The sequence below is a fragment of the Erythrolamprus reginae genome, chromosome 10, assembly GCF_031021105.1.
Source record: "Erythrolamprus reginae isolate rEryReg1 chromosome 10, rEryReg1.hap1, whole genome shotgun sequence".
Classification (NCBI taxonomy): Eukaryota; Metazoa; Chordata; class Lepidosauria; order Squamata; family Dipsadidae; genus Erythrolamprus; species Erythrolamprus reginae.
The window spans coordinates 41804462-41831379 of NC_091959.1; the positions used below are offsets into that span (position 1 = coordinate 41804462).

The following is a 26918-nucleotide window of genomic DNA, read 5'->3' on the forward strand; positions in this document are numbered from 1 at the left end:
CTAAACGTGGATAAAGGGTAGGTTTTTTTTCCACCCAACTAAGTTGGAAATAATATATAAATAACGATCTGCTGTATAGAGACCTGGTGAGACCACATTTGGAATATTGGGTTCAGTTCTGGAGACCTCACCTACAAAAAGAGATGGATCAAATTGAACGGGTCCAAAGACGGGCTACAAAAATGGGGGAAGGTCTTAAGTATAAAACTTATCAGGAAAGACTTAATGAACTCAATCTGTATAGTCTGGAGGACAGAAGGGAAAGGGGGTCAAAACATTTAAATAAATTTAAGGGTTAAATAAGGATCAGGAAGGAAGTGTTTTTAATAGGAAAGTGAACAAAAGAGGTTAGTTGGGGGAAAGAGCAGAAGCAACATGAGAAAATATTACTTTAGAAGAGTAGGAGATGCTTGGAACAAACTTCCAGCAGACGTGGTTGGTAAATCCAGTCACTGAATTTAAACATGCCTGGGATAAACATAGATCCATCCTAATACAAAATATAGGAAATAGTATATGGGCAGACTAGATGGACCAGGAGGTCTTTTTCTGCCATCAATATTATTATTATTATTATTATTATTATTATTATTATTATTATTATTATTATTATTATTATTATTATTAATTAGATTTGTATGCCGCCCCTCTCCGTAAACTCGGGCGGTGCACAACACAATAAAACAGTTCATAACAAATCTAATAATTTACAATTTAAAATATTTAAAAAACCCCATTATTAAGCAGACATACATACAAACATACCATACATAAATTGTATAGGCCCGGGGGAGATATCTCAATTCCCCCATGCCTGACGACAAAGGTGGGTTTTGAGGAGTTTACGAAAGGCAAGGAGGGTAGGGGCAGTTCTAATCTCTGGGTGGAGCTGGTTCCAGAGAGTTGGGGCCGCCACAGAGAAGGCTCTTCCCCTGGGGCCCGCCAACCGACATCTGTGTTTCTATATTTTTCCATGTAAGCTGGAAATAACAAAAACAGAGGGGAGTGGGCGAAATATCACCCTGATGGAAACAAACCCAACTTTGGACATTAGCAAAAGATGAGATGCCAATTTTGCTTTTTTTTTTCCCCCTGGATTTTTCCACATGGCACCGTTTTGCCCTGCCTTTCGGGCAGGGAAAGCACTTCTACCTCTCCTTATCTTGAACCATTTAAATGCAAATACCGAGATGTAAATCTTTTCCGTGTGTTATTTGTTCTTTGCCACTCAGCTTCGGTGCCAACCTAATTAATTCTAATCATCTAGTTGGCACAGCTTCAAACTATTATTTTAATTTTTTTTTTCCCCCGTTACCTGGCCGGGCAATCTTTTTGCCTGCCAGTGCCAATCAAATTCAAAGCATGCCATGAAAGGTGCCAATTTTTTTTTTAAAAAAAGTCCGTGCCCATTTCACACCTTTCCTTCCAGGTAGTTAAAAACGATCGTTTCAATTTGCCAAGCCAAGTTATTTGCACAAGTAATGATTTTTAAAGAGCATTTCAGCAGCTACTCATCATTTGCAAAGATCTATCCAAAACAGGACAGAGCGGTCACAATTGCTTGCATTGATGCAAAATACAGTGGTACCTCCACTTAAGAACTTAATTCATTTCGTGACCAGGTTCTTAAGTAGAAACATTCTTAAGTAGAAACAGGGGGGAATTGACATTTTCCCTCCCCCTAGGCTTATAAAATTTATGTATGGTATGCTAGTATGTATGATTGGTTTCTAAATTGGGGTTTTATAAATTAATTATATATTAGATTTGTTACATTGTATTATTATTGCTGTGAGCCGCCCCGAGTCTGCGGAGAGGGGCGGCATACAAATCTGATAAATAAATAAATAAATAAATAAATAAATAAATAAATAAAAGAGGAGAGGAGAGAAGAGAGGAGAGGAGAGGAGAAGAGAGAAAAGAAGAGAGGAGAGGAGAGGAGAGGAGAGGAGAGAATTTGGAGTACTGTGTTCAGTTCTGGAGACCTCACCTACAAAAAGATATTGACAAAATTGAACGGGTCCAAAGACGGGCTACAAGAATGGTGGAAGGTCTTAAGCATAAATCGTATCAGGAAAGACTTCATGAACTCAATCTGTATAGTCTGGAGGACAGAAGGAAAAGGGGGGACATGATCGAAACATTTAAATATGTTAAAGGGTTCTATAAGGTCCAGGAGGGAAGTGTTTTTAATAGGAAAGTGAACACAAGAACAAGGGGACACAATCTGAAGTTAGTTGGGGGAAAGATCAAAAGCAACGTGAGGAAATATTATTTCACTGAAAGAGTAGTAGATCCTTGGAACAAATTTCCAGCAGACGTGGTAGATAAATCCACAGTAACTGAATTTAAACATGCCTGGGATAAACATAGATCCATCCTAAGATAAAACACAGGAAATAGTATAAAGGCAGACTAGATGGACCATGAGGTCTTTTTCTGCCGTCAGTCTTCTATGTTTCTATGTTTCTAAATACAGTGGCACCACTACTTAAGAACTTAATTCGTTCCGTGACCACGTTCTTAAGTAGAAGCAAAGAGAGGAGAGGAGAGAAGAAGAGAGAAAAAAAGAGAGGAGAGGAGAGGAGAAGAGAGGAGAGGAGAGAAGAAGAGAGAGAAAAAGAGAGGAGAGGAGAAGAGAGAAGAGAAGAGGAGTTCTTTATTGGCCAAGTATGATTGGATACACAAGGAATTTGTCTTTGGTGCAGATGCTCTCAGTATACATGAAAGAAAATATACATTTGTCAAGAATCATGAGGTACAACACTTAATGATTGTTGTAGGGTACAAATAAGCTATTGATCTGGAGCTCTATATTGGCTACAGAGGTGTTACCATGCAGTGTGGAAAAAGACGAATAGAATGGTACATGAGGGGTAATTTGCACACTGGTATATAGTCAGTTTTGGTAGTTGGAAGATAGAATTCTTTTCATTCATATGTTGGTTATTGGTGACTCTGCATCACAGAAAGAAGGTGTACAGTGGTCCCTCTACTTAAGAACTTAATTCGTTCCGTGACCAGGTTCTTAAGTAGAAACGTTCTTAAGTAGAAGCAATTTTTCCCATAGGAATCAATATAAAAACAAATAATGCGTGCAAACCCCTTAGGGAAGAAATAAAAGCTCGGAATTTGGGTGGGAGGAGGAGGAAGAGGAGGAGGACAGTCGCTGACGAAAGAAGACGTTGAGGTGAAGGGAATCAAAAAAATCCAAAACTTTAAGGCTTAAAAACAAAAAGAGGGACTCTGAGATGGCGAGGAGGAGCACACGCTTCCCATACACTGGCTACTGCTGCTGCTACCTTTTCCTTCCCATGCTGAAGGGCTCCCTCTCTTCTCGCTCACTCGCTTTGTAGCCGGCCCCTTTCCTTCGCTATGGTGACTCCTCGGCTGCCCAGAGCGAAGGGAGTGTTTCTTTTCTCGGGGCACTTGCAGAGGTTTATTCCCTCTCCAAGCACCCAGAGAAACCCACCTCTGCCGTCAGTCATGGGGGAACTAAGATAATCTTTCCCCTAGGCTTCTACAATTTATGCATGGTATGTTTGTATGTCTGATTGGTTTTATAACAAGGATTTTTAGATATTTTAGTATTGGATTTTTACATTCTGTTTTTGTCACTGTTGTTAGCCGCCCCGAGTTCACGGAGCGGGATACAAATCCAATAAATAAATAAATAAATAAATAAAATAAAGGAAAATGCTTTGTTCGCTCTGGATTGCCAAAGCCTCCTTGAGCGCCACCAAAAGGCTCCTCTGGCAGCCCAGATGGCAGGATTAAAGAGGGAATGGCAGAAAACTGGCTGGGCCTTCGTGCCGCTCTCAAATTTCCTGCAGGAACTGGGCATGGCTAGTTTAATGAAAAGAAGGGACCAGGGGAGACATGATAGCAGTGTTCCAATATCTCCGGGGTTTGCCAAAGAGAAGAAGGAGTCATCCTATTCTCCAAAGCACCCGAGGGTAGGACAAGAAGCAATGGGTGGAAACTAAACAAGGAGAGGAGCAACTTAGAACTAAGGAGAAATTTCCTGACAGTCAGAACGGTTGATCAGTGGAACAGCTTGCCTCCAGAAGTTGTGAGTGCCCCAGCACTGGAAAATTTTAAGCAGATGTTGGATAACCATTTGTCTGTAGGGTTTCCTGTCTAAGCAGGAGGTTGGACTAGAAGACCTCCAAGGTCCCTTTCAACTATGTTGTTGTTGGTGTTATTATATTTGGTAAGTTTTTCCTTTCCTTTCCTTTATATGCACAATTTTTATGACTTTTGAGGGTATCCTGTAGCTTAAAAAGTTGACGTGAAACTGTGGTTATTTTTGGATCCAGAGCCCAAAAGTTAGTTAGTTAGTTAGTTTGTTTGTTTGTTTGTTTGTTTGTTTGTTTGTTTGTTTGTTTGTTTATTTATTTATTTATTTATTTATTTATTTATTTATTTATTTATTTATTTATTTATTATTTAGATTTGTATGCCGCCCCTCTCCGCAGACTCGGGGCGGCTCACAGCAAGATACAGCAATTCATGACAAATCCAAATAAATTTAAAATATTTTAAAAGATTTAAAAAGAACCCCATTTACTAATAAACACACACACAAACAAACATACCATGCATACATTGTACATGCCCGGGGGATGTGTTTCAGTTCCCCCATGCCTGACAGCAAAGGTGGGTTTTAAGGAGTTTACGGAAGGCAGGGAGAGTAGGGGCAGTTCTAATCTCTGGGGGGAGTTGGTTCCAGAGAGTCGGGGCCGCCACAGAGAAGGCTCTTCCCCTGGGGCCCGCCAACCGACATTGTTTAGTTGACGGGACCCGGAGAAGGCCCACTCTGTGGGACCTAATCGGTCGCTGGGATTCGTGCGGCAGAAGGCGGTCTCGGAGATATTCTGGTCCGGTGCCATGAAGGGCTTTAAAGATTATAACCAACACTTTGAATTGTGACTGGAAATTGATCGGCAGCCAATGCAGACTGCGGAGTGTTGGTGTAACATGGGCATACCTTGGGAAGCCCATGACTGCTCTCGCAGCTGCGTTCTGCACGATCTGAAGTTTCCAAACACTTTTCAAAAGTAGCCCCATGTAGAGAGCATTACAGTAGTCGAACCTCCAGGTGATGAGGGCATAAGTGACTGTGAGCACTGAGTCCCGGTCCAGATAGGGCCGCAACTGGTGCACCAGGCGAACCTGGGCAAACGCCCCCCTCGCCACAGCTGAAAGATGGTTCTCTAATGTGAGCTGTGGATCGAGGAGGACACCCAAGTTGCAGACCCTCTCCGTTGAAAACAAGTCACAGATTTAAGACAACGAAACTGCTGTTCCCCAGTGTAATATTTAAAATAAAATAAAAAACAGGATTCCCGTCAATTCAGAAGTTTCAATCATTGGCAAACGGGTGGAAATCAGGCTAGAAAAATCCAATGGAGGGCCGGACGGAATCCTGAACGCCCTTTGCCCACACCAGCGGGAAATTTCTGAAGCAATTTCCACATTCCACCCCAAATGAAGAGATTGCTTTTTATCTCGGCCCACGCCCTCTTCTGCGAATTCACGTTGTCTGTCTGCCTGGCCCTTGAAAATCGGACCTGGTGCCACAGGCTTTTTTTCAAGGTCGCTTCGCAGAGATTATAAATTCCAGAATAGTGACTAATTCAATGGCCGGCAGTCCCTTCGGGCACGATGAGCAAAGGATTATCACACTGAAATCTTTCTCTCTCTCGGCCTCTTTTCTTTCTCTTCCTCCTCATCCTCTTTCACCTTCTACTTTTTCGTCTCTCCAACTAGTCATTGAGAGCCAACTGGGATAGTCTCGATGTAAGACCTGCACTGGCTGCCGATTGGCTTCCGGTCACAATTCAAAGTGTTGGTAATGACCTTTAAAGCCCTACATGGCATTGGGCCAGAATACATCCGGAACTGCCTTGTACCGCACGAATCCCAGCAGCCGATAAGGTCCCACAGAGTTGGCCTTCTCCGGGTCCCATCGACCAAACAATGCCGTTTGGCGGGCCCCAGGGGAAGAGCCTTCTCTGTGGTGGCCCCGGCCCTCTGGAATCAACTCCCCCCCCCAGAGATTAGAATGGCCCCCACCCTCCTTGTCTTTCGCAAATTACTCAAGACCCACCTTTGTCGCCAGGCATGGGGGAGTTAGGATATTCCTTCCCCTAGGCCATTACAAGTTATGCATGGTATGTTTGTGCGTATGTTTGGTTTTTTATAATAATGGTTTTTAGTTGTTTTATTAAATTGGATTGTTACATGTTGTTTTTTTATCATTGTTGTTAGCCGCCCCGAGTCTGCGGAGAGGGGCGGCATACAAATCCAATAAATAATAATAATAATAATAATAATAATAATAATAATAATAATAATTATTATTATTATTATTATTATTATTATTATTATTATTATTATTATTATTATTATTATTAAAAATATTATTATTATTATTTAGGTTCAAAGCCTAAATTCTCCCACCTTGTTGAGATCCTTGGAAACCTGCACACCGGAAGTGGGATGGGATAAATTTCCCGACAGTTAGGACAATTCATCAGTGGAACAGCTTGCCACCCGAGGTTGTGGGTCCTCCAACACTGGAGGGGTTTTTTTAAAGAAGAGACTGGACAAAATTTGTCTGGAACGGTATGAGATTCCTGCCTGAACAGGGGGTTAGATTAGAAGATCTCCAGAGATCCCTTCCAGCTGTATTATTCTATATTGTATTCTACGTTATGTCTGTTACCGACAGCACCCAGTCCTCAAAGAGTAGAAATAATGGTAAATGAGAATGAAGTAAATAGAAAGTCCCAGCGACTGGTTAGGTCCCACAGTGTCGGCCTTCTCCAGGTCCCGCCAACTAGACAATGTCGCTTGACGGGGCCTAGGGGAAGAGTCTTCTCTGTGGGAGCCCCAGCCCTCTGGAATCAGCCCCCCCAAAGATTTGCACTGCTCCTACCCTCCTCGCCTTCCGCAAGAGTCTGAAGACTCATTTATACCGCCAGGCTTTGAGGTGATTAGATCTAAATCCTCTGGCTGAGTTGTCTGAATGGGTATGATTGATTTTTAATATAATTTGGGATTTTAGAGTAGTTTACTTAGTTGTTGTTGTTGTTGTTGTTGTTGTTATTATTATTATTATTATTATTATTATTATTATTATTATTAATTAAATTTGTATGCGCCCCTCTCCGTAGACTCGGGGCGGCTCACAACAATAGTGGCAAAACAATGTAATACAAATCTAATAATTTAAACTAAAAACTTATAATTTAAAAACAAGCACATAACACACCATACATAAACAATATAGGCCTGGGGAAGTTATTTCAGTTTCCCCATGCCTGACGGCAGAGGTGGGTTTTAAGGAGTTTACGAAAAAAGGCAAGGAAGGTGGGGGCAATTCTAATCTCAGGGGGGAGCTGGTTCCAGAGGGTCGGGGCCGCCACAGAGAAGGCTCTTCCCCTGGGACCCGCCAGACATTGTTTAGTCAACGGGACCCGGAGAAGGCCAACTCTGTGGGACCTAATCGGTCGCTGGGATTCTATTGTTTCTTTTTATATGTTATAAGCCGCCCCGAGTCCTCGGAGAGGGGCGGCATATAATCTAGCTAACTAACTAACCAACTATGTTATTCTTTTATCCTGCACAGCTGGGAGAAAAGAGAGAAAAACTTGAAATCCAGGATAGGATTGGTGAACTTCAATTCCCAGAATTGCTGGCTGAGGAATTCTCGGAGTTGGACGTCCACAGGTCTTAAAAAGTTGCCGAGGTTGGAGACCTCTGTTCTGGAAGACGGGGAAGGGGAGAGAGAGTCACTGCTCACAGTCACTCATGCCCTCATCACCTCGAGGCTCGACTACTGTAATGCTCTCTACATAAGGCTACCTTTGAAAAGTGTTCGGAAACTTCAGATCGTGCAGAATGCAGCTGCGAGAGCAGTCATGGGCTTCCCTAAATACGCCCATGTTACACCAACACTCCGCAGTCTGCATTGGTTGCCGAAAGTGTTGGTTATGACCTATAAAGCCCTACATGGCATCGGACCAGAATATCTCAGGGACCGCCTTCTGCTGCACGAATCCCAGCGACCAGTTAGGTCCCACAGAGTGGGTCTTCTCCGGCTCCCATCAACTAAACAATGCCGCTTGGCGGGACCCAGGGGAAGAGCCTTCTCTGTGGCGGCCCCGGCCCTCTGGAACCAACTCCCCCCAGAGATTAGAATTGCCCCCACCCTCCTTGCCTTTCGTAAGCTACTTAAAAGCCACCTCTGCCGCCAGGCATGGGGGAATTGAGATACTCTTTCCCCCTAGGTGTTTACAATTTTATGCATGGTATGTTTGTATGTATGTTTGGTTTTTTATTATAATGGGTTTTAAATTGTTTTTAGTATTGGATTATTGTTATACGCTGTCTATTATTGCTGTTAGCTGCCCCGAGTCTCCGGAGAGGGGCGGCATACAAATCCAATAAATTAAATTAAATTAAATGTCTTGGCTGGACCCCCAGGCAGCCCCAGTGAGTTGGGGTCCTTATGGGCAGTCATAGGCTCCTCCCTGGGTAGCGGACATAGCCCGGGAACAGCACAACCGATAGGTTTCTGGCAAAAATTGCCTGTTTTGTTCTTCCGTGTATACGCAGAAGCAAAAATACCGGCAAAAATAGCTGAAATCTCGCTTGAACTCGTGAGGTTTTGTCAATTTTTTTTGCTGTTTTTTTATTTTTGTGCATGCCGGAAGAAAAATAATACTGTCCAAAATAGCCGAAATCTCGCTTGCACTTGTGAGATTTTCTCAATTTTTTTTGCTTTTGCGCATGCCGGAAGCAAAAATGCCGGCAAAAATAGCCGAAATCTCACTTGCGCTCATGAGATTTTGTCAAACTTTTTGCCATTTTTTTTTTGCTTTTGCGCATGCTGGAAGAAAAAGTACTGGCTAAAATAGCCGAGATTTTCTAAAAAACTTTTGCCGTGTTTTTGCTTCTGCGCATGCGCGGAAGCCAAAATATTGGCGAAAATAGCCGAAATCTCGCAAGAGATTTGTACGTTTGTTGTGTGAAAGGTAATGATTGATTTTAATATTGTTGGGGGTTTCGATTAAGTGTTTTAATATTGGTGATGTTGCGTTGTTTTTATATGTTGTAAGATACCCTGAGTCCTCAGAGAGAGGCGGCATATAAATCCAATAAATGAATAAATGAATGAATGAATGGATGGATGGATGGATGGATGATTGAATGAAAGACTGAAAGGATGAAGCAGGAAGAAGAAGACTATGATCCCGCTATATAGAGCGCTGGTGAGACCACATTTGGAGTACTGTGTTCAGTTCTGGAGACCTCACCTACAAAAAGATATTGACAAAATTGAACGGGTCCAAAGACGGGCTACAAGAATGGTGGAAGGTCTTAAGCATAAAACGTATCAGGAAAGACTTAACGAACTCAATCTGTATAGTCTGGGGGACAGAAGGAAAAGGGGGGACATGATCGAAACATTTAAATATGTTAAAGGGTTACATAAGGTCCAGGAGGGAAGTGTTTTTAATAGGAAAGTGAACACAAGAACGAGGGGACACAATCGGAAGTTAGTTGGGGGAAAGATCAAAAGGAACATGAAAAAATATTATTTTACTGAAAGAGTAGGAGATCCTTGGAACAAACTTCCAGCAGACGTGGTAGATAAATCCACAGTCACTGAATTTAAACATGCCTGGGATAAACATAGATCCATCCTAAGATAAAATACAGGAAATAGTATAAGGGCAGACTAGATGGACCATGAGGTCTTTTTCTGCCGCCAGACTTCTATGTTTCTATGTTTCTATGAAAGAAAGAAAGAAAGAAAGAAAGAAAGAAAGAAAGAAAGAAAGGATGAATGAATGGAATGGAAATGAAATGAATGAATAAAATTTGGCTTGCCGGCTGCTGAAGACTGTCCAGGTAGCGAGGTGAGTGGCTGCCCACCACTGCTTATGGGGGGGTCTCTGACACCCACCCCACCCCATTTCCACAATCGAAGCCAAAGGGAAAGAAAGAGAGAAGGAAACACCAAAAGTCGGGGATCAAAGTTTCCCTCCAGTTGTGAAATATGGGTGTTTAAAAGCAAACAAGTCCATAACTTGTCCTGGCCTTTTCCCCCTGAGATTGCGAAAGTGGGTAGGGGGCAGGGAGGCGATAGATAGGCAAGAGTCTGCTTTTCTCATTTTTCGGTGGCTCAAGAGATTAAGGATGACATGTTCAGGAAAAAAAATTTGCATAACTTCTTTTTTTTTTTAAAGTTACTTTGCCATGCAGGTCAAAGGAGTTTCTTCTTCCTTGTTATTTTATTTATAAAGAGAGAAAATTAGAAACTTAAGCTGCAACGCATAGGATAGGGCTTCCGGGTGAAGGAACTGATTTTATTTCATTTTCTTCTTTTTTTCCTAGAAAGGCTTCCTGAAATAAAAGTTTGTTTCGGCCTGACAGTTCTGGGCCGAAGTGAAGGAAGACAGGAGCCTATTATGTTTGGGGAATGTTTGCATAGGCAAAGACAACACACAAATGACAACAGGGATGAAGATGATGAAAGAACCTAAGGTGTCCAAAAACCATTAGTTTATTCTTTGAACGGAGAGAAGCAAAGCAGAAGAAAGACAACAGAGTAAAGAGGATGTAGTGCACTAAACCAGGGTATCTACGAGACCGCCTTCTGCCGCACGAATCCCAGCGACCGGTTAGGTCCCACAGAGTGGGCCTTCTCCGGGTCCCGTCAACTAAACAATGTCGTTTGGCGGGGGAAGAGCCTTCTCTGTGGCGGCCCCGGCCCTCTGGAACCAACTCCCCCCCCGGAGATTAGAATTGCCCCCACCCTCCTCGCTTTTCGTAAGCTCCTTAAAACCCACCTCTGCCGTCAGGCATGGGGGAACTGAGATATTCGTTCCCCCTAGGCCTTTACAATTTATGCGTGGTATGTTTGTTTGTATGTATGTTTGGTTTTATAAATAAGGGTTTTTTAATTGTTTTAGTATCAGTTTTAGTATTGGATTTACATGATGTTTTGTACTATTGTTGTTAGCCGCCCCGAGTTTACGGAGAGGGGCGGCATACAAATCCAATAAATAATAATAATAATAATAATAATAATAATTAATTAATTAATTAATTAATGCTATTTTTTAAAAAATGTAAGATAGAAACTCACTGTCCCCAAACCATTAGAGTTTATTCTTCAAGTTTATTTAATTGGCATATAAATAAAATTGAGTTTATTTAATTGGCATACAAATCCAATTAAATAAATAAATAAAGATGTTCTGTCTGGGTGCCCCCAGACTTCAACACCAACTGGAAAAAGCAGCCAGACACGCTGGTAAAAGCAAAAGTACTTTATAGTGTGAAAAATAAACACAGAGAAAAACCTGTTCTTCCCAACAGGCAGGCTATGAGACTTCACAGCAGAGTCCTGACGGCCAGACAATACAGCAGACTTCTTGCTGGCACACCCACCACTGTAGAGAATAAGACCCACACCTTTCCCCCCCAAGGTTTCAGTATTCAAAGTCACAAACCAGAATTCCAAGACGCCAAAGATCACAGCCAGGTCCCAGGACTCCCAAAGATAATACTCCACAAGCCAGGAAGGGTGGGTCTGCCTTTTCAGCCTTTCCAGAGAGCACCACACCCAAACCCAGCTGTTGCCTCTTTAGTGCTGAAAGTACCTGGCTAATTGTCCCCTTCGTTGTGTTGCTCTTCTCTGCCGGAGATCGATGATTGCTTGTGCATTTTCATCTAAGGAATCCAGGCTGCTTGCTGGGGAGAGCTCCCTCTCGGGGGACTCTGGCTGTCCTCCCTCTCCCTCAGCCTGAGATTCCTCCTCCCCGTCTGCCTGAACCTCCTGTTCCTCATCCTCCCCCTCTGAGCAGGAAGCCGGCAGAGGATCAGCCGTTCCCTGAGGGGCCTCAGACGGAATCACAACAAAAGAGGATGTAGTATACTAAATTCATTAATGGTATTTTAAAAATATAAGATAGAAACTTAGTGTCCCAAAACCATTACAGTTTATTCTTTGACCAGAGAGAAGCAAAGCAGAGGAAAGACAACAGAGTAAAGAGGATGTAGTATACTAAATTCATTAATGCTATTTAAAACTATATATACCGCTCAAAAGAAATAAAGGGAACACTCAAATAAAACACCCTAGATCTGAACGAATGAAATATTCTCATTGAATATTTCATTTGCACAACTATTCCATTTGCATGCGAAATTGACCGTCAATCAGTGTTGCTCCTAAGTGGACAGTTTGATTTCACAGAAGTTTGATTTACTTGAAGTTATATTCTGTTTTTTAAGTGTTCCCTTTATTTTTTTGAGCCATGTACAAACACTCCGTGGCCTGCACTGGCTGCCGATCGGTTTCCAGTCACAATTCAAAGTGTTGGTAATGACCTTTAAAGCCCTACATGGCATTGGATCAGAATACATCCGGAACAGCCTTCTACCGCACGAATCCCAGCGGCTGATAAGGTCCCACAGAGTTGGCCTTCTCCGGGTCCCGTCGACCAAACAATGTCGTTTGGCGGGCCCCAGGGGAAGAGCCTTCTCTGTGGCGGCCCCAGCCCTCTGGAATCAACTCCCCCCAGAGATTAGAACGGCAAATTACTCAAGACCCACCTTTGTCGCCAGGCATGGGGGAGTTGGGATATTCCTTCCCCTAGGCCTAGGCCATTACAAGTTATGTATGGTATGTTTGTGTGTATGTTTGGTTTTTATAATAAGGGTTTTTAGTTGTTTTATTAAATTGGATTGTTACATGTTGTTTTTTATCATTGTTGTTAGCCGCCCTGAGTCTGCGGAGATGGGCGGCATACAAATCCAATAAATAAAATAAATAAACTCACAGTCCCAAAACCATTAGTTTATTCTTTAACCAGAGAGAGAAGCAAAGCAGAGGAAAAATGACAGAATAGAGGGAGGTAGTAAGCTAAATTCATTAATGCTATTTAAAAAAATATAAGATAGAAACTCGCTGTCCCAAAAACATTGCAGTTTATTCTTTGATCGGAAAGAAGCAAAGGAGAAGTAAAGTGTAAAATGACTGAAGATTTTTAATAGGGCTAATGATTGTTTTTTATATTTATTTGACGTTATAACTTTTATCATTGTTTTTATATATATATATATTGTAAGCCGCCAAGATTCCACTGGAGTTGGGTGGCCTATAAATCTTGTTAAACAATTAAACAATAAAGGGGATGTAGTATCCCAGCGACGGTTAGGTCCCACAGAGTTGGCCTTCTCCGGGTCCCGTCGACTAAACAATGTGGTTTGGCGGGACCCAGGGGAAGAGCCTTCTCTGCGGTGGCCCCAACCCTCTGGAACCAGCTCCCCCCGGAGATTAGAATTGCCCCCACCCTCCCTGCCTTTCGTAAACTTCTTAAAACCCACCTCTGCGGTCAGGCATGGGGGAACTGAGACATCTCCCCCGGGCCTATACAGTTTATACATGGTATGTTTGTGTGTATGTTTGCTTTTAATAATGGGGTTTTTAGTGTTTTTTAAATTATTAGATTTGTTTTTACATTGTCTTTGTTATTGTTGTGAGCCGCCCCGAGTCTTCGGAGAGGGGCGGCATACAAATCTAATAAATGAATGAATGAATGAATGAATGAATGAATAAATAAATACTAAATTCATTAATGCTGTTTAAAGAACAGTCACTGTCCCAAAGCTATTACAGTTCATTCTTTGACAGAATTGAGAGGAAAGAAGATGGAGTCAAAGCGATGCACGCAGGATACTAAATTAATTGTCCCAAAGGAGGCAACTGGACTTCAGTTCTGGAGACCTCACCTACAAGAAAGAGATGGATCAAATTGAACGGGTCCAAAGACGGGTTACAAAAATGGTGGAAGGTCTTAAGCATAAAACTTATCAGGAAAGACTTCATGGACTCAATCTGTATAGTCTGGAGGACAGAAGGAAAAGGGGGGACATGATCGAAACATTTAAATATTATAAAGGGTTAAATAAGGTTCAGGAGGGAAGTGTTTTTAATAAGGAAGTCAACCCAAGAACAAGGGGACACAATCTGAAGTTAGTTGGGGGAAAGATCAAGAGCAACATGAGAAAATATTATTTTACTGAAAGAGTAGTAGATCCTTGGAACAAACTTCCAGCAGACGTGGTTGATAAATCCACAGAAACTGAATTGAAACATGCTTGGGATAAACATAGATCCATCCTAAGATAAAATACAAGAAATAATATAAGGGCAGACTAGATGGATCATGAGGTTTTTTTCTGCTGTCAATCTTCTATGTTTCCATGTTTCGATGGAGACAAAAGGTAAGGGATGCATTGCTAGGAAACAAAGGATGTGGACCTCATCCCAGGAGAGGAAACCATCCATCCTTTTGCAAAGTGTCCCCCCCCCCCCATTTTAATGCTTGTACTTTAATGAAAAGAAGGACTAGTGGTGACCTGATAGCAGTGTTCCAATATCAGAGCGGCTGCCACAAAGAAGAGTTGTAAGCCACTCAGGGATCTTAGGAAGTTGGGCAGAGAAAGGAAGGAAGGAAGGAAGGAAGGAAGGAAGGAAGGAAGGAAGGAAGGAAGGAAAGAGAGAGAGAGAGAGACATAAGGAGGAAAGGAACGGGGAAAAGAGAAAAGAAAAGGGAAAGGAGAGGAGAAGGGGAAGGGGAAGGAAGGAAGGAAGGAAAGAGAGAGAGAGAGAGAGACATAAAGAGGAAAGGAACGGGGAAAAGAGAAAAGAAAAGGGAAAGGAGAGGAGAAGGGAAAGGAAGGAAGGAAGGAAGGAAGGAAAGAAAGACATAAAGAGGAAAGGAAAGGGGAAAAGTGAAAAGAAAAGGGAAAGGGAAAGGAGGGGAGAAGGGAAAGGAAGGAAGGAAGGAAAGAAGGAAAGAAAGACATAAAGAGGAAAGGAACGGGGAAAAGAGAAAAGAAAAGGGAAAGGAGAGGAGAAGAGGAAGGAAGGAAGGAAGGAAGGAGAGAGAGAGAGACATAAAGAGGAAAGGAAAGGGGGAAAGAGAAAAGAAAAGGGAAAGAAGAGGAGAAGAGGAAGGAAGGAAGGAAGGAAGGAAGGAGGAAGGAAGGAAGGAAGGAAGGAAGGAAGGAAGGAAGGAAGGAAGGAAGGAGGAAGGAAGGAAGGGACAACCTCTTTTCCAAATCACCAGAAGGCAAGATAAGAAGCAAATGGATGGAAACCTATCATGGAGAAAAGCAATCTAGAAGTAAGGAGGAATTTTCTGACAATGAGACCAATTGATCAGTGGAAACAGCTGGTCTCCAGATGTTGTCGGTGCTCCAGGCTTTAGAACAAACTGGCCAGCCATTTGCATAGAGCAGTGATGGTGAACCTTTTTTTCCTCAGGTGCAAAAAAAGTGTGCATGCGTGCTATTGCGCATGCGTGAATGCCCATAATTCAATGCCTGGGCAAAGCAAAAACAGCTTCCCCTGCCTTGTGGAGGCCACCCTCTGGAGGCTGAAAACGGCCTGTTACCCAACTTCTGGTGGGCCCAGTAGGCTCATGTTTCACCCTCCTCAGGCTCCAAAGGCTTTCTTGGAGCCAGGGGAGGGTAAAAATGTCCTCCCCCATCCCCCTGGAGGCTCTCTGGAAGCCAAAAACGCCCTCCCAGAGCCTCTGTGCGAGCCAAAAATCAGCTGGCCGGCACACACATGCACGATGGAGCTGATCTAGGGCAACAGCTCGGGTACCAGCACATATGGTTCCGTGTGCCACCTCTGGCACCTGTGCCATAGGTTTGCCATCACTGGTATAGTGTTTCCTGCTTGAGCAGGGGGTTGGACTAGAAGACCTCCAAGGTCCCTTTCCAACTCTGTTATTCTATCACTCAGCTCTTCCAAAAATTAGAACTGGAAGAATGACCGCATTATGATCAGTCATGCCCTCATCACCTCAAGGCTCAACTACTGTAATGCTCTCTACATGGGGCTATCTTTGAAAAATGTTCGGAAACTTTAGATCGTGCAGAATGCAGCTGCGAGAGCAATCATGGGCTTCCCCAAAAATGACCATGTAACACCAACACTCCGCCGTCTGCATTGGTTGCCGATCAATTTCCGGTCACAATTCAAAGTGTTGGTCATCACCTATAAAGTCCTTCATGGCACCGGACCAGGGTATCTACGAGACCGCCTTCTGCCGCACGAATCCCAGCGACCGGTTAGGTCCCACAGAGTGGGCCTTCTCTGGGTCCCGTCAACAAAACAATGTCGTTTGGTGGGGCCCAGGGGAAGAGCCTTCTCTGTGGCGGCCCCGGCTCTCTGGAACCAACTTCCCCTGGAGATTAGAATTGCCCCCACCCTCCTCGCTTTTCGTAAGCTCCTTAAAACCCACCTCTTCTGTCAGGCATGGGGGAACTGAGATACTCTTTCCCCCTAGGCCTTTACAATTTATGCATGGTATGTTTGTTTGTATGTATGTATGTATGGTTTTACATGCTGTTTTGTACTACTGTTGTTAGCCGCCCCGAGTCTATGGAGAGGGGCGGCATACAAATCCAATAAATAATAAATAATAATAATAATTAGTCTGGAAGTTGGAAAGGACACCTACTGCCCTTCGATGCTCTTCAAGAAAGACGCAAACCATCTCCAAACACCGGAGATTTATCTGAAATTCTGCCATTCCAGAGTTTTGTGCCCAGCTTGGAGTCTCCTCCCCATTTTTCCTGGGTGGCTTGGGTTGTGTGTGCGCGTGGGTGTGTGTGTGATAGAGAGAGCACTACAGGAAAGGCCAAGAAGGAAGAGAGAAGTTTTTGAGAAAGGAGAGTCCAGCTTGCAAACACAAATTGTTTGTGTTTCAAGTTTGCAGAGGAAAATAAACCGGGGTCTCTTCCCACGCTTTGTTGGAAAGAAAAGAAAAAAAGGCTGATCTCATTTTAAAAGGATTTGGTGCAGGGTTTTGGGGTTGGGAGCATCTTGAGAAGAGGACAAGGGAAGAGGACCAGCAAGAAAAGTAGAGTAGAGTAGGGTAGAGTAGAGTACAGTAGGGTAGGGTAGGGTAGAGAAGAGAAGAGAGGAGAGAAGAAGAGAGAAGAGAGGAGAGGAGAGAAGAAAAGAGAAGACAAGACAAGAGAAGAGAAGAAAGAAGAGAAGAGAGGAGAGAAGAGAAGAGAGGAGAAGAGGGAAGAGAAGAGAAGAGAGGAGAGGAGAAGAGAGGAGAAGAGAGGAGAAGAGAGGAGAAGAGAGAAGAAGAGAGAAGAAGAGAGAAGAAGAGAGGAGAAAAGAGAAGAGAGGAGAAGAGAGAAGAAGAGAGAAGAAGAGAGAAGAAGAGAGGAGAAAAGAGAAGAGAGGAGAGAGGAGAGGAGAGAAGAGAGGAGGGAAGAGGGGAGGGGGGAGGGGAGAGAAGAGAGGGGAGGAGAGAGGAGAGGAGAAGAGAGAAGAGAGGAGAAGAGAGAAGAAGAGAGGAGAGAAGAGGAGAAGAGGAGTTCTTTATTGGCCAAGTATGATTGGATACACAAGAAATTTGTCTTTGGTGCAGATGCTATCAGTATACATGAAAGAAAATATACATTTGTCAAGAATCATGAGGTACAACACTTAATGATTGTTGTAGGGTACAAATAAGCTATTGATCTGGAGCTCTATATCGGCTACAGAGGTGTTACCATGCAGCGTGGAAAAAGGCGAATAGAATGGTACATGAGGGGTAATTTGCACACTGGTATATAGTCAGTTTTGGTAGTTGGAAGATAGAATTCTTTTCATTCATATGTTGGTTATTGGTGAATCTGCATCACAGAAAGAAGGTGTACAGTGGTCCCTCTACTTAAGAACTTAATTCGTTCCGTGACCAGGTTCTTAAGTAGAAAAGTTCTTAAGTAGAAGCAATTTTTCCCATAGGAATCAATATAAAAACAAATAATGCGTGCAAACCCCTTAGGGAAGAAATAAAAGCTCGGAATTTGGGTGGGAGGAGGAGGAGGAAGAAGAGGAGGAGGACAATCGCTGCCGAAGGAAGAAGGGGAGGGGAATCAAAAAAATCCAAAACTTTAAGACTTAACAAAAAAAAAAAGAGGGACTCTGAGACGGCGAGGAGGAGCACGTGCCTCCAATACACCCGGCGCGAGGCTGTCTCCCCTACACTAGCTGCTGCTGCTACTACCTGCTTCCTCTTCCTTCCCATGCTGAAGGGCTCCCTCTCTTCTCGCTCACTCGCTTTGTAGCCGGCGCCTTTCCTTTGCTGTGGTGACTCCTCGGCTGCCCAGAGCGAAGGGAGCGTTTCTTTTCTCTGGGCACTGGCAGAGGTTTATTCCCTCTCCAAGCGCCCAGAGAAAGGAAAATGCTTCGTTCACTCTGGGCTGCCAAAGCCTCCTTGAGCGCCACCGAAAGGCTCCTCTGGCAGCCCAGATGGCCGGGATTAATGGGGGAATGGCAGGAAACTGGCTGGGCCTTCGTGCCGCTCTCAAATTTCCTGGGAATTTTTTCCGGGCTCGGGTTCTTAAGTAGAAAATGGTTCTTAAGAAGAGGCAAAAAAATCTTGAACACCCGGTTCTTATCTAGAAAAGTTTGTTAAGTAGTGGCGTTCGTAGGTAGAGATACCATTGTAATTAATATGGCCCCTACAACTTCTTCGTTTGCTAGTTTGCCGTGACTTTTTCCCCACTCCAAAATATCTTTCCTGAGAACGACATACCGCCTCCAAAGTCCACCCAACCCACGGGGTAATTATTATTTCCTTGCATAGCCGGCGGAATGGCCTGGGGAACGCTGGAATCATAATAATTTTTCCACAGATCCAAAGGGGCACAAGCTAGAGGGGGGAAAAGAAAAATCTCTCTGCATTTCCAACACCTGGTGTTTTATTAAATATAATGGATACTTTACGCCCAGAGGGGATGAGAGAAGCAAAAAAAAAATCCAGAAGAGGAATGAGGCAACTTAACTCACTGAATAATCCTTGAAGACTTTTTTTTTTAAAAAAATTAATAGACAAGGAAGAAGACGACTGAGAAATTCAATCAATCTTCCTTGATTTGTTTTGTCTAAAAACTCTTACCTGAAAATTCAGTTCCTTTTCTAAATGAAATGTATGCACACTCTTTACAATGTACGATTAAGCTGTTCTATTGTTCATTCCAGATAACTATTCCACATTAATTTGCTAATGTAATTGGCCCAATAATGTAATTATTATCCAAAATCCAAAACTCAAGGCTTTAGAAGGACCAGAATATCTCCGAGACCACCTTCTGCCGCACGAATCCCAGCGACCGATTTGGGCCTTCTCCGGGTCCCGTCAACTAAACAATGTCGGATGGCGGGCCCCAGGGGAAGAGCCTTCTCTGTGGCGGCCCCGACTCTCTGGAACCAGCTCCCCCCCAGAGATTAGAACTGCCCCTACCCTCCTTGCCTTTCATAAACTCCTTAAAACCCACCTTTGTCGTCAGGCATGGGGGAACTGAGGTATCTCCCCCGGGCCTATACAATTTATGTATGGTATGTATGTATGTATGTTTGCTTAATAATGGGGTTTTTTAAATATTTTAAATAGTAAATTATTAGATTTGTCATGAACTGTTTTATTGTATTGTGAGCCGCCCCGAATCTACGGAGAGGGGCGGCATACAAATCTAATAGATAGATAGATAGACAGATAGACAGATAGACAGATAGATAGTGTAGTTAGATAGATAGATAGATAGATAGATAGATAGATAGATAGATATAGATAGTGTAGATAGATAGATAGATAGATAGATAGATAGATAGTGTAGATAGATAGATAGATAGATAGATAGATAGAGTAGATAGATAGATAGTGTAGATAGATAGATATAGATAGATAGTGTAGATAGATAGATAGATAGATAGATAGTGTAGATAGATAGATAGATAGATAGATAGAGTAGATAGATAGATAGATAGATAGATAGATAGAGTAGATAGATAGATAGTGTAGATAGATAGATAGATAGATAGATAGATATAGATAGATAGTGTAGATAGATAGATAGATAGATAGATAGTGTAGATAGATAGATAGATAGATAGATAGATAGATAGAGTAGATAGATAATGTAGATAGATAGATAGATAGATAGATAGATAGATAGATAGTGTAGATAGATAGATAGATAGATAGATAGAGTAGATAGATAGATAGATAGATAGATAGATAGATAGATAGATAGATAGAGTAGATAGATAGATAGATAGATAGATAGATAGATAGATAGATAGATAGATAGATAGATAGATAGATAGATAAATAAATAAATAAACTGGACAGTTATTTCTTTGGAATAGTATAGAGCCATGATAGCGAACCTACTATGGCACACCTGCACAGGTGATACGCGGAGCCATATCGGAGGGCATGCCATATTTCAGCTCCAATGTGCATTCCCATCCTTGGGAAAGGCTGTTTCGTCCTCCGGACGCTTCAGGGAAGCCCCAAGAGGCAAAAAAAATCCCCCAACAGACAAACCAGAAGTTTGGAAAACTTCACTTCCATTTTGCCGTTCTGCTGTTTTTTGCACTCCGGAGGGTTCACGAAAGCTTCCTGAAGCCCCGGAGTGCAAAAAAAAGCACATCGGGCAAACCGGAAGTGCATTTTCTGAACTTCCTGTTTGCCCGTTGTGCTGTTTTTTGCACTTAGGAGGGTTCACAGAAACTTCCTGAAGCCTCGGAGAGCAAAAAACAGCACACGGGCAAACCGGAAGTGCATTTTCTGAACTTCCTGTTTGCCCGTTGTGCTGTTTTTTGCACTTAGGAGGGTTCACAGAAACTTCCTGAAGCCTCGGAGAGCAAAAAACAGCACACGGGCAAACCGGAAGTGCATTTTCTGAACTTCCTGTTTGCCCGTTGTGCTGTTTTTTGCACTTAGGAGGGTTCACAGAAACTTCCTGAAGCCTCGGAGAGCAAAAAACAGCACACGGGCAAACCGGAAGTGCATTTTCTGAACTTCCTGTTTGCCCGTTGTGCTGTTTTTTGCACTTAGGAGGGTTCACAGAAACTTCCTGAAGCCTCGGAGAGCAAAAAACAGCACACGGGCAAACCGGAAGTGCATTTTCCAAACTTCCCGTTTGCCCGTAGTGCTGTTTTTTGCACTCCGGGGCTTCAGGAAGCTTAAGTGAACCCTCCCAAGTGCAAAAAACAGCACAACGGTAAACCGGAAGTGTGTTTCCCTGAACTTCCAGTTTGCCCATTGGGGTATTTTTTTCACCTACAGAAAGGCCTACATGCGTGGATGCTACCACATCCACCCACACCCCTTTTGGCACGTGAACCAAAAAAGGTTTGACATCATTGGTATAGAGTTTCCTGCTTGAGCGGTGGGGGGTTTGGACTAGATGCCACACAAATCCCAGCAACCAGTTAGGTCCCACAGAGTGGGCCTTCTCTGAGTCCCGTCAACAATGTCGTTTGGCGGGACCCAGGAGAAGAGCCTTCTCTGTGGCAGCCCCGGCCCTCTGGAACCAGCTCCCCCCAGAGATTAGAATTGCCCCCACCCTCCTTGCCTTTCGCAAGCTACTTAAAACCCACCTCTGCCGTCAGGTATGGGGGAACTGAGATATTCTTTTCCCCTAGGCCTCTACAATTTATGCATGGTATGTTCGTATGTATGTTTGGTTTTATAAATAAGGGGTTTTAGTTGTTTTAGTATTGGATTGTTACATGCTGTTTTTATCACTGTTGTTAGTCGCCCCGAGTCCACGGAGAGGGGCGGCATACAAATCCAATAAATAAATAAAATAAATGAATGAATGAATGAATGAATGAATGAATAAATAAATAAAGTCCCTTCCAGCTTTGTTAATCTCTAATTTAATGGTGATAGGACTGAGAGCCTTCTTCTCAATATTGAAGGTCATGTAGGCTTCAACTTACGTCCACAATTGGGGCCCAAACCTCTATCGGTAAGCGAGGTGGTTTCTTAAGTGAGTCAAACCCATTTTTAGGACCTTATCTGCCAAGATGGAACAACTGCCCTCGTTAAGCAAATTACACTCATTAAGCCGATCCAGTTTCCCAACATTTAACTTTGCTTGTTGGAAGGCGACTAGAAAGGTTGCAACTGGCGATCGTGATTGCAAAACTGTCATCAGTACATGCCAGCTGCCAAGCATTCAAATTTTGATCACGTGACTGTGGGGATGTCATGTTGTAAGTGTAATGGTCATCAATCACTTTTTTCCAGTGCACCTCTCTGTCCTGAGTCCGCAAGAAGATGGGCAGGATGTAAATATTAATCAATCAATCAATCAATCAATTAATTAAGGACTGGTTACAAGTCACCTTTTTCAGTGCCGCAATAACTTCGAATGATTAACGTAAAGGAATGATTGTAAATCGAAGATTCCTTGTAGCCAGGAATTGTTATTTCTCATCTTAATCTACCTTGCAGGGCTGTTGTGAGAGTTTAAAAAAAAGGGAAGATCAGAAGTATGATAGATTTTGCTTCTAAAAGCTTAAGTGCCAGATGGGAATAAAATGCAAGAATAAGCTTGAGAATTTTTGTTTTTGTTTTTTTTTTAAAAAGCATGTCATAAGGCAAAGCCAACAACATAAACACATTTTATTGCCAGAAATGTACATCTGTTTGGTTTTCTTTCATGAACGGGAAACCATTTCAAATATTTACTTTGAATTCGGCTGCTACCCACTTTTCAAACCGGATGTTTAATCATTCCAAAAGAAAAGAAAAAGTTCCAAAATTTTCCCAAAAAAGGTTACCAACCCATCTGTTCTCCCGCAATTACCAGGTCATCCTGGCACAGTGATGGTGAACCTTTTTCAACCGCGCATGCCTGAGTGCCCATACTCATAACTCAATGCCTGCGGAGGGCAAAAATAGCTTCTCCTGCCCCCCGGGGGCCCTCTGGAGGACGGAAACGGCCTGTTTCCCAACTTCTGGTGGGCCCAGTAAGTGTTTCGCCTTCTCCAGGCTCCAAAGGCTTCCCTGGAGCCAGGGAGGGTAAAAACACCCTCTCCCGTCCTCCCAGAGACTCTCGGGAAGCTAAATATGCCCTCCAGAGCCTCTATGTGAGCTTAAAATCAGCTGGCTGGCACACACATGAACACTGGAGATGAACTAGGGCAAGAGCAGATATGGCTCCATGTGCCACCTGGGGCGCCCGTGTCATTGGTTCACCATCACTGTCCTAGCACATCTTCAACTGGCACAAAAGGCCTTAAAAATAGAAGCACCAGTGTAAACATGGCTCTGAAGATGCTATATAAGAGCATTTAGGGGTCGTGATTTCTGACAGTCTCAAAATGGGTGAACAGTGCAGTCCGGGCAGTAGGGAAAGCAAGTAGGATGCTTGGCTGCATAGCTAGAGGTATAACAAGCAGGAAAAGGGAGATTGTGATCCCGCTGTATAGAGCGCTGGTGAGATCCCATTTGGAATACTGTGTCCAGTTCTTGGAGACCTCACCTACAAAAAGATATGGATCAAATTGAACGGGTCCAAAGATGGGCTACAAAAATGTTGGAAGGTCTTAAGCATAAAACGTATCAGGAAAGACTTAATGAACTCCATCTGGAGGATAGAAGGGAAAGGGGGGACATGATCAAAACATTTAAATATGTGAAAGGGTTAAATAAGGTTCAGGAGGGAAGTGTTTTTAAAAGGAAAGTGAACCTAAGAACAAGGGGCCACAATCTGTGGTGAGTTGGGGGAAAGATCGGAAGCCACATGAGAAAATATTATTTGACTGAAAGAGTAGTAGATGCTTGGAACAAACTTCCAGCAGACGTGGTTGGTAAATCCACATTATCTGAATTGAAACATGCCTGGGATAAACATAGATCCATCCTAAGATAAAATACAGGAAATAGCATAAGGGCAGAGTAGATGGACCATGAGGTCTTTTTCTGCCGTCAATCTTCTATGTTTCTATGTGTCTGACCCAGCAGCGAGGCAAGTCAGAACCCACCCCTGGGTAAGCCCTCAACATACAACCACAACCGAGCCCAAAATTTCTGTTTGCTAAGCGAAAACATTTGCTAACGTGAATTATGCCTTGTTTTACAACATCTCTTGCCACTAACAACCATATCACTGCCGTTGTTGAGTTACTAAGTTGTTAAGTGAAGAGTCAACTGCCAAGCCTCCAAATTTTGCAATTATGATGTTGCATTGGTTGTAACCGTGAAAAATTGTCATCAGTCAGTTTTTTTCCAGCACCATTATAACTAACTGTTGTTAAGTCGAAGTCATGCAGTTCTGTTTTGCAAACAAACAAAATAAAAGCATGGAAATTTCAGCCCATGCAGCAATTTAGTCCACCCACTAACCCTGGTCGCCTCTATTTTTCTAGCTATTAATATATCTCAAACTTAGCAAGTAATTTTTCTCAACAGCTAATTTTTCCAAATTTCATTCCTCTCCCCAAAACGCTATTTGGTTTCAGAGAATATAAAAAGCATGGAGAGGAATAAATGGTCCTTCTGCAAGCTCAAAATTTACTCGAAAAGCTTTTTAAAAAATAAACTGCGTGTCTCCGGTTATAAACACCGAACATGCCCGTTGCAAAGACTCCAAATTTTGATCAGGGGACAGTGGGAATTGTTATTATTATTATTATTTATTAGATTTGTATGCCGCCCTTCTCTGAAGACTCGGAAGAATGCTGTGACCATTGTAACGGTCGTAAGTTGAGGACTACCTGGGTCCTGCAAAACATGACCAGTAAAACAACCCCAAAACTGAAAAAACGAACCACTGAGCAAAATTGCTGCTTTTGCATAATGCCATCTGGTATTTTTATGCGGATGTGAAATGTTTTTTCTGTCGCTTTGGTGAACTGGGGCATAACAAGAAAAGCACAGAGGGAATTTCCCCTTTATAAGATGTCAAGAATTTAGGACCTGTTAGTTAAAAAGGACAGACGGAAGGGGAGGGCACAATTTCTTTTCTTTTTTTTTAAAGGGCAAAATTACAGGAACTGGGCCTGGCTAATCAAGTGAAGAGAAGGACCAGGGGAGACAGAATAGAATAGAATAGAATAGAATTTTTTATTGGCCAAGTGTGATTGGACACACAAGGAATTTGTCTTGGTGCATATGCTCTCAGCGTACATAAAATAAAATATACATTTGTCAAGAATCATGTGATACAACACTTAATGATTGTCATAGGGGTCAAATAAGCAATGAAGAAGCAATATTAATAAAAATCTTAGGATATACGCAACAAGTTACAGTCATACAGTCAACATGGGAGGAAATGGGTGATAGGAATGATGAGAAAAACTAGTAGAATAGAAGTGCAGATTTAGTAGAAAGTCTGACAGTTTTGAGGGAATTATTTGTTTAAAAATCAGGGGAAAGCGCGAACGCAGTACCCCACTACCACAAATTATGCAGTCGAGTTTCCCGCATTTGGGGAAATCGCAGGGGTCAGCACACCCGGAGTGCAATGGATGAGCCTCACCCTGGGAAAACCTCCTTCATGATCAAGGTATCTCCCCTGCCAGGTAAGTAAGTAAGACAGGATAGCAGTCTTGCAATATTTGAGGGGCTGCCACAGAGAGGAGGGGGGTCAAGCTATTTTCCAAGGCACCTGAAGGCCAGACAAGGAATAAAGGGTGCAAACTGAAACTAGAAATAAGGATAAATGTTCTGACAAACAACCAATCAATGGAACAGAAGTTGCCAATATTTTTTGTTAAAAAACTGGATCAATAATAATAATTAATAATAATAATTTATTAGATTTGTATGCCGCCCCTGTCCGAGGACTCGGAGCGGCTCACAGCAACAATAAAATGCCATAGAATACAAATCCAATATAAACTATATTAAAAAAACCCGTATTGTTAAAAACTAGCAATTCTAAAAAAGTCACACCAAGAAAAGGTATGGGGAGGGGGAATTAATCCCCCCATGCTTGATGGCATAGATGGGTCTTCAACATCTTGCGGAAGGCAAGGACGGTGGGAGCAATTTGAATCTCAGGGGGGAGTTGATTCCAGAGGGCTGGGGCCGCCACAGAGAAGGCTCTTCCCCTAGGTCCCACCAGACGACATTGTTTAGTCGATGGGTCCTGGAGAAGGTCAACTCTGTGCGACCTAATCGGCCGCTGGGATTTGTGTGGCAGAAGGCGGTCCCATAGATACATAAATGCCTGGAAGCAATAATAGAAGACAAAATAAACATGAAACCAGAAACATTTTTACTAGGAATATTCAACGAAAAACTTGAAAGAAAACATTGGACCATCATCCCCTATATATATTATGGAGCCCCTCCCTTATGATACCAGGTTGCAACGCCTTGGTCTCTTCAGCCTTGAAAGACGGCGTTTAAGGGGTGACTTGATCGAAGTGTATAAAATCATGCACGGGATAGAAAAGGTGGATAGAGAAAAAATCTTTTCTCTATCACACAATACTAGGACAAGGGAGCCCTCCCTAAAGCTCATAGGTAAGAAAGTGAGGACAAATCCAGGGAAATATTTCTTCACCCAGAGGGTCCTTGGTTTATGGAATTCCCTTCCAGAAGAGGTTGTGACAGCTGTCAGCCTGGAGAGCTTCAAGGCAGGATTGGACAGATTCATGGATTGATTGATTGATTGATAGATTGGATTTGTATGCCGCCCCTCTCCGGAGACTCGGGGCGGCTAACAACAGTAATAAAACAATGTACAATAATGATCCAATAAATACTAAAAATGATCAAAAAACCCATTAATATAAAAAACCAAACATACATACAGACATACCACACATGAAATTGTAAAGGCCCAGGGGGAAAGAGCATCTCAATTCCCCCATGCCTGGCGGCAGAGGTGGGTTTTAAGGAGCTTACGAAAGGCAAGGAGGGTGGGGGCAATTCTAATCTCTGGGGGGAGTTATTTATTTATTTATTTATTTATTTATTTATTTATTTATCAGATTTGTATGCCGCCCCTCTCCGCAGACTCGGGGCGGCTCACAGCAATAATAATACAATGTAAAC

General features: G+C 42.8%; 1 protein-coding gene and 1 non-coding gene across 2 annotated transcripts in view; both read right to left on the reverse strand.

Annotated features, from left to right (window-relative positions):
* The window catches only part of HIC2 (HIC ZBTB transcriptional repressor 2), a 121662-nt gene that overhangs the window by 55553 nt on the left and 39191 nt on the right, over window positions 1–26918 (reverse strand). The window lies entirely within an intron of this gene.
* On the reverse strand, window positions 25280–25443 carry LOC139173634 (U1 spliceosomal RNA). Its single transcript, XR_011560069.1, has one exon. It is a non-coding gene; the product is annotated as a U1 spliceosomal RNA (small nuclear RNA).